The sequence below is a fragment of the Cryptomeria japonica genome, chromosome 1, assembly GCF_030272615.1.
Source record: "Cryptomeria japonica chromosome 1, Sugi_1.0, whole genome shotgun sequence".
Lineage (NCBI taxonomy): Eukaryota > Viridiplantae > Streptophyta > Pinopsida > Cupressales > Cupressaceae > Cryptomeria > Cryptomeria japonica.
This window is the reverse complement of record NC_081405.1, coordinates 355,188,370-355,195,640: the sequence shown is the minus strand read 5'-3', so window position 1 is coordinate 355,195,640 and position 7,271 is coordinate 355,188,370.

The following is a 7,271-nucleotide window of genomic DNA, read 5'->3' as shown; positions in this document are numbered from 1 at the left end:
TCAGAAGAAACAAAAAATATGACCAGAGGTAGACTTGATGATCTTCTAATAGATCAAGAGAAATCGACACTCCTAATGGAAGAAATCGAAGAGATCAACATAGGATATGCCGAGAATGTACATAAAATTCACCTGGCAGAATCCCTAAATCCTCTGAAAAAATATAAATTTATTTGATTTTTCAAGAAAAGGCTTATCAACTTTGCATGGTCTTATGCCAATATTCCAGGTTTGGATCCTGAATTGGTTTTACACCATCTACCACTATTACTAGGAACAAATCCCTACAAGAAAAAGTTAAGAAATATGCATCCACAAATAGCCCTACTAGTCAAAATTGAACCGCAAAAATTGTTAGATGTGGGTTTAATAAGACCCATAGACTATGTAGAGTGGATCTCCAACCTAGTCCTAGTAACCAAGCACACTGGGGGCATCAGAATATACACTGACTTCAGAGATCTAAACAAGGCTTGTCCCAAGGATGATTTCCCTCTTCCAAATATTGATATGGTTGTAGATCTTACAAAGGGAAACAAAATGCTTTCACTCATGGACGGTTTCTCTGATTATAATCAAATTAGGATTGCACAAGAAGACCAAACAACGACAATATTCACATGTCCTTGGGGAACATACTGTTGGAACGTCATGCCATTTGGTTTAAATAATGCAAGTGCAACATATCAATAAGCTATGACAACATTGTTCCATGACATGATATATGATATCATGGAAGATTATGTTGATGATATCCTAGCCAAGTCACAAACCATAGAAGATCACCTGGAAGTTCTCACCAAAATATTTGATAGACTAGAACAGTACAAAGTAAGGCTTAATCCTAAAAAGTGTGTATTTGGTGTTACAACTGGAGAAATCTTGGGCTCAATTATGTCAAACAAAGGCATTGGAGTTGATCCTGCAAAGGTGATAGCCATCTTGGAAATGCCAACACCAACAACACTTAAACAATTGAGAAGTCTGTAGGAGAGATTACAATCTATAAGACGCTTCATAGCACAATTGGCAGATAAGTGCCACCCTTTCCAACACCTTTTAAAGAAAGATATAACATTCAAATGGTCAGAACAAATGCCAGACATTTCAAGCTTTGAAAGACTATCTACTTACCACACCAATGTTAGTACCACCAATCCATGGAAAACCACTATTGTTGTATATATTTGCCACAAACTTCGCTTTGGGTGCTCATTTAGCACAACACGATGATCAAGGAAAAGAAAGAGCAATCTAATACATTAGTGGAACGCTTGTAGGCTATGGACTGAATTACACTCCTATTAAGCGTGCAAGATTAGAAGTAATTTTTGCTTCCCAGAAACTCAAACACTATATGATTAGTCATAAGATCTAGCTCATTGCAAAGTTTGATCCACTCAAATATCTATTAAGCAGAAGGTTATCTAAATGGGTAATGATCCTATGTGAATTTGACATTGAGTATGTTGATAGGAAGGTCATCAAAGGGAAGATAATTGCAGATCAATTGTCAGAGGCTCCAATGCAAGACCATCATCCAATGCTGATAGACTTCCCAGATGATTCTGTCTTCACAATCACAACATCTAGCACTTGGAAACTATACTTTGATGGATCACATACCAACCATGGAGCAGGAGAGGGAATCCTATTTATCACCCCTCAAGGCGATTCTATCCCCAAATCATTCAGAATAAGCTTCCCATGCACTAATAACATAGCTGAGTATGAAGCACTAGTAATAGGACTTCAAACTACCATACAATGGAAGATCAAATAACTACAAGTCTGGTGATTCTCAGCTTATCATCAACCAAGTGAATGATGATTATGACACCAAGGATGACAAAATAACACCCTACAAACTATTGGTAGAAGAAATCAAGCAACATTTCTCCAACATCTCTTTTGAGAAAATACCTAGAGTACAAAACATATCTGCTGATGCAATGGCAACTGCAAGATCTCTCCTTGATATGCTGAATAATGAAACTCAGTTTGAGTTCGTAGCAGAGAAGTTGATGGTATCTTCATATGAAATACCCGATTCAAAATATATTTGTGTCATAGTGGGACCTAAATCCCCCTAGTATCAATAAGTCTACGCATATCTACATGACCAATATATGCCTCCAGACCTTTCATCCAATCAAAGAAAGACCCTCATACGATAGGCATCTAGATACACACTTATTGTAGACACATTGTATAGAAGAATCTTGGATACCACCTTTCTTAGATGTCTCAATTCTGAAGAAGCACAACAAGCACTAAAAGAAGTTCACGATGGAATCTGTCGTGCCCATGTTAGTGGCCCAACTCTAGCCAATAAACTGTTGAGAACAAGATATTACTGGCCAACAATGGGAAAGGATGCTTACAAGTATGTTCAGAAATGCAGACAATGAAATACATAGAGATCTAATTCACGTACCTGCACAAGACCTTCAACCCATCACATCACCATGGCCATTCTCACAGTGGGGACTTAATCTAGTAGGGAAAATCAGCCCTACCTCCTCTAATGGACACACATTTATTATCACTACCACTGAATATTTTACAAAATGGGTCAAGGAAATCCCTATGACCTACACCACTGGAAAATAGATAGAAAAATTCATCCTGAATTATATTATCTATAGATATGGAGTCCCGATGTGTATTGTTACAAATATTGGGTGTCCCTTTAAAAACCAAGAGGTCACAAAACTTTGTAGATATGGAGTCCTGATCTGTATTGTTACAGATAATGGGCATCCCTTTAAAAACCAAGAGGTAACATAACTTTGTGAGAAATTCCATATCAAATAATGCTTTGCAACCCCGTACTATCCCCGAAGCAACAGTCAAGCTGAGGCAACAAACAAAATTATTTTGAAAATTTTAAAGAAAGTTGTCAATGAAGCCGGACGAGACTGGCATCTTCAACTGAATCTAGCACTCTAGGCCTATAGAATTGGTATACGCACATCCATTGGTACAACACCATACTCTTTGGTATATGGTTCAAAAGACATTTTTCCTATTGAGGTAGAATCACCATCACTAAGAGTATTTCTGAAACACATCATATCAGAGGAAGACTACCGAGTTGCACACTTGCAAGAACTTGAACTATTGGATGCAAAATGAAAAAGCGCTCTGAACCATTTACAAGGATACCAAAACATAATGAGATGAAGCTATAACAAAAGAGTGATACCACGCTGCTTCGAAGTAGGGGATATAGTCCTTAAGGAGAATCAAAAGAACCCAACGAAACGCGAAAAACTAGGAAAATTTGAGCCTAACTAGTTAGGTCCTTTTGTAATAACCATAGTAGTTGGAAATGATGCTTATAATCTAATAACAATGGAGGGAGATTCACTCCTAGATCCTATGAATGACATGCACCTTACAAGATATTACATTTAAGGGGTGGGTTAATTTAGTCTTTACCTTCTACACTTGCATATAATTTTCTTTAAAGCATTGCATCGCATTCGCAATCTTCATAGAATATTGTCTCTGCTTGCACATATAGCTAAATCAATTAAACAAAAATGATTGTCCGAGTCATTCACCTATCTGCATTAAAAGGAACTAAGGTTGTCTCATTTCCTAGATACTGGTACATAGATTTTTTAGGAGGTTTTAGGTCTTTCATCTTCAATGCCATCTTGTGATTGAGATTTATCCATGGTTGGGTAGAAGTTTCACTATTGAGTCTTGTTACCCAAAATCCATCAATTTCTATATATCACACATTAATCAAATGCTCTAAGTCATTACAGATACCTAGTTGGTCATGTGGCTAGTGAAAAATCCAATATTCTGCTTCAATGCCGCTGTAAACATCATACCCAAGTAGGTGTCATTACTTACAAGTCAAGGTAAGAAAATAAAATAAAAATTTCTATGCCAAAATCCATATCAAAATATCAAGGCAAAAGAGCAATGATATATAGCTAAAATATCATGCATACAAGTGCGATAAAAGCTTAACTATGGGAACATGCAAGTAACTGCATCAGGGCTGTGGACGCCTACTGACAATGGAGCAATATTTGAGATATTATAGTGTATAACCTCATCGGGGCTATAGACGTCTGACTGGAAGAGAGGCTCTATCCAGTAAGCTTTTGAAGTCAAAATAACTCATGTAGCTAGTCACATAGGATTCTAAGGGTCTCTAATGGTTATAAGAGTCAAAATAAATTCAATTGCACACATGTGGGCAAAAGAAGATCAAAGTTTCAAGAATTGGTGGGGAAATTTTCTATGTCTCCATTTATAAATCTTGGTTACATAGTGTGTTAAAGTTGGATGGTCTAAGGTTTTCTGAGAATGGATTGAACCCCTATCTCTAAAATGTTTCGTACCTTTAATCCAATTAATGCATTACAAAGTGAAAATGCGTGCAATCATCCTTGTTAGAATAGGAAATGCATCTTCATATTGCATACTCCATTAGCATAGGTCATGCCTAGATTCATTGTCTCCATGTGCATATTGCAGATCATCATGTCATCATAGGTTTGCATACTGGAGGCATAATTGCAAAAACCCTAAAAAATGTAAAAAGTCATGAAAAAACCCTAAAAATAAAAAAAAGTCATGAAAATAACCCTAGAAATTAGAAATAATCCTGAAAAAATATAAAGAATAAAAAGAATAAAAAGAATAAAAAGTCTTGAAAAAAAGCATCCAAACAAATAAAAAACAAACAAAAATATCAAAAACATTCAAATACGATCCTGACAAAATTACCAAAAACATTTAGAAAACGCAAAATCTTAAACATTAGAAAACATAAAAAACCAAAACATCCAAATATGATCCTGAAAAAATCAACCAAAAACATTAAAAAATGATCCACTAAATCCAAAAACATCAAAAAATTGAAAAAACATCGAAAACTTGCAATAAAATATCTCGCAAGAATCAAACACCCTAGTAGATATCCAGTAAACACTTCACACGAAGTTCACAAAGGATAAAACTATCTCACCAAAATCTTCAATCAACTAATCAAACTGCCTTATCAATTGTATCACTATCCATATCAAGTGATCATTATCTTGTCTTAAACATAGATGGATACACTCGAAACTAGATAGGTCAATCGTAAACGGGGTCCAAACTTTTTGAGATCAGACATTATCAAACATCACATCAAACAATCAAAGCAAAGGCACAATTAGTATAGCTGCTGAGTTTTGTCTAATTTGGTTTTTATCAATTATCAATTGGCGAAGATCATGTTTCTATGCTACTCAAGGATGTCCAAAAGTGACTAGAGGAGCTTTGATGGGCATGGTCCTTTTCTTTGTTTTCTATTTGTGGTATGAACCAATGAAGTTCTAGGGCAATGGTTTTATTGGTTTCTGTGATAAGTGCATTCAATATCTTAACACTACACATACCTCGACTCCTAGCATCATTCTCAAAATGGAAGGTTCACTCCTTGTCTTAGATATCTTTACATCTTGGTTCCTTATACCTTGATGTACACAACTTCTTTGTTACATAATAAGGCTCAGTGATGAATATGTGTTGCACTATAAATAAAGACAGATCATTAATCATCAATCATATCATTCCTTTTCTAATCTCATCATGCTGATTGTATCAATCAAGATCATTCTTCATTAAAGTATCTTTTTCATGGATTGACCTAATTATTCTTTCTCATCATTCCATCATTTAACATCATATCTCTCTCATCATGTCTTCCTAATATTTTCATCTTACTAACACTTATTCTTAGTCAAGGGGCGAAACAAACAACTTTCTGACATATTGTTATAAAAATAGATTCATTTTACTTGTATCTCATCTAGATTCATTTTAGGTGCATTATTAATTAAAATCATTTAGTTGCATTATATTATAAATTCATTCTAAGTGCGTTATCATTGAACCACCTTTATATAGTTGCATTCATTCATTGCACTCAAAGTCAGTCACATACATATTCATTTAGTGATTGCAATAAAACATCATTTAGATTCATTACCATTTAAATTATATTAATTTAAGACACTTTAATTACATTTGCATTGTCATATAATCACATAACATTGCATTCATTCTAATATACATTCATGCATCATAAACAATATATAAGATCATCATACCATACACATAGAACTGCATCACATAGAATCATGCATCACATAGAAAGCAAAAAATAAAATCATATAGATTGCATAATAGAAACATGCACCATCAATAAACACAAAGCATATAAATCAACGCCAAAACTGCATATCATATATAACTCAAAAATGATAATGTGTCAGAGTATACAACAAACGACCAAATGATATCAAATAAGTGTCTTAACTGACACTACCCCTATCACCAGGTGGATCCTACCTACTAGATCCTGCTCCAGGATGACTTGATGATGCCCAAGGTGGACTCATGACACCTGCAGTGTTGGTATCTCGACTAGTTGATCCGCTCGATCTCCTCCTCAAAATATATGTCCTGTAGCTCGATACTCACTGTCCCTCAGGTACAACTCGCTCGTACTCACGAGACCATTATGTGCACTCCTGGGCCAAATGAATAAGTTGATCATCTCGATACCCCGTGGCTGTATCAAGATACTTCTCCTATGCATCCTAAATAAACCTATCTCTCCACACAGTCTCATCACACTCTCTTTGGAGATGATCGCTCTCCTATATCCATGCCTGTTGCTCCTGCAAAACTACAGCCCAATCATCCTACCTCCCCTATCGCTCTCTAGCCAAGGCATCCTCTAAACTCTGGATCCGCACTCTCACAACTTGCAGATCATCATCATCTCCAACCTATCCCTCTCCCCATCTTTGCCTACCTCTACAATAGGAGCATCGTCTAGCTCAGGCATATCAATTTCCTGCGTGCCCTCATCATTGTCATCATCCCCTCCACTGCTCAATGATCCTGAAGTAGAATCATCACTCCCATCCTCGTTCAAACTACTAGACTGGGTATCTCCACCGATGTCTACCTCTTCCATCCCCTCCTCCTCACCCATATCCCCCTCATCCTCACCTATCTCCTCCTCCTCCTCACCTATCTCCTCCTCCTCGAATGCTACTGCTATAGCTGCAACCTATTCTTTTCCATTCTATCCTCCTCATCTCCCCCCCTATGGCCTCTAGTGCCGAATCTGCTGTGGTGAGATCAAGATTGTAGGATTCATCAATGACACAGGCCTACGCGGTACCCACCAAGCATCAAACCGAGGACTCATCCTTGGATCAACTAACCCTGATGCCCAACCCCAT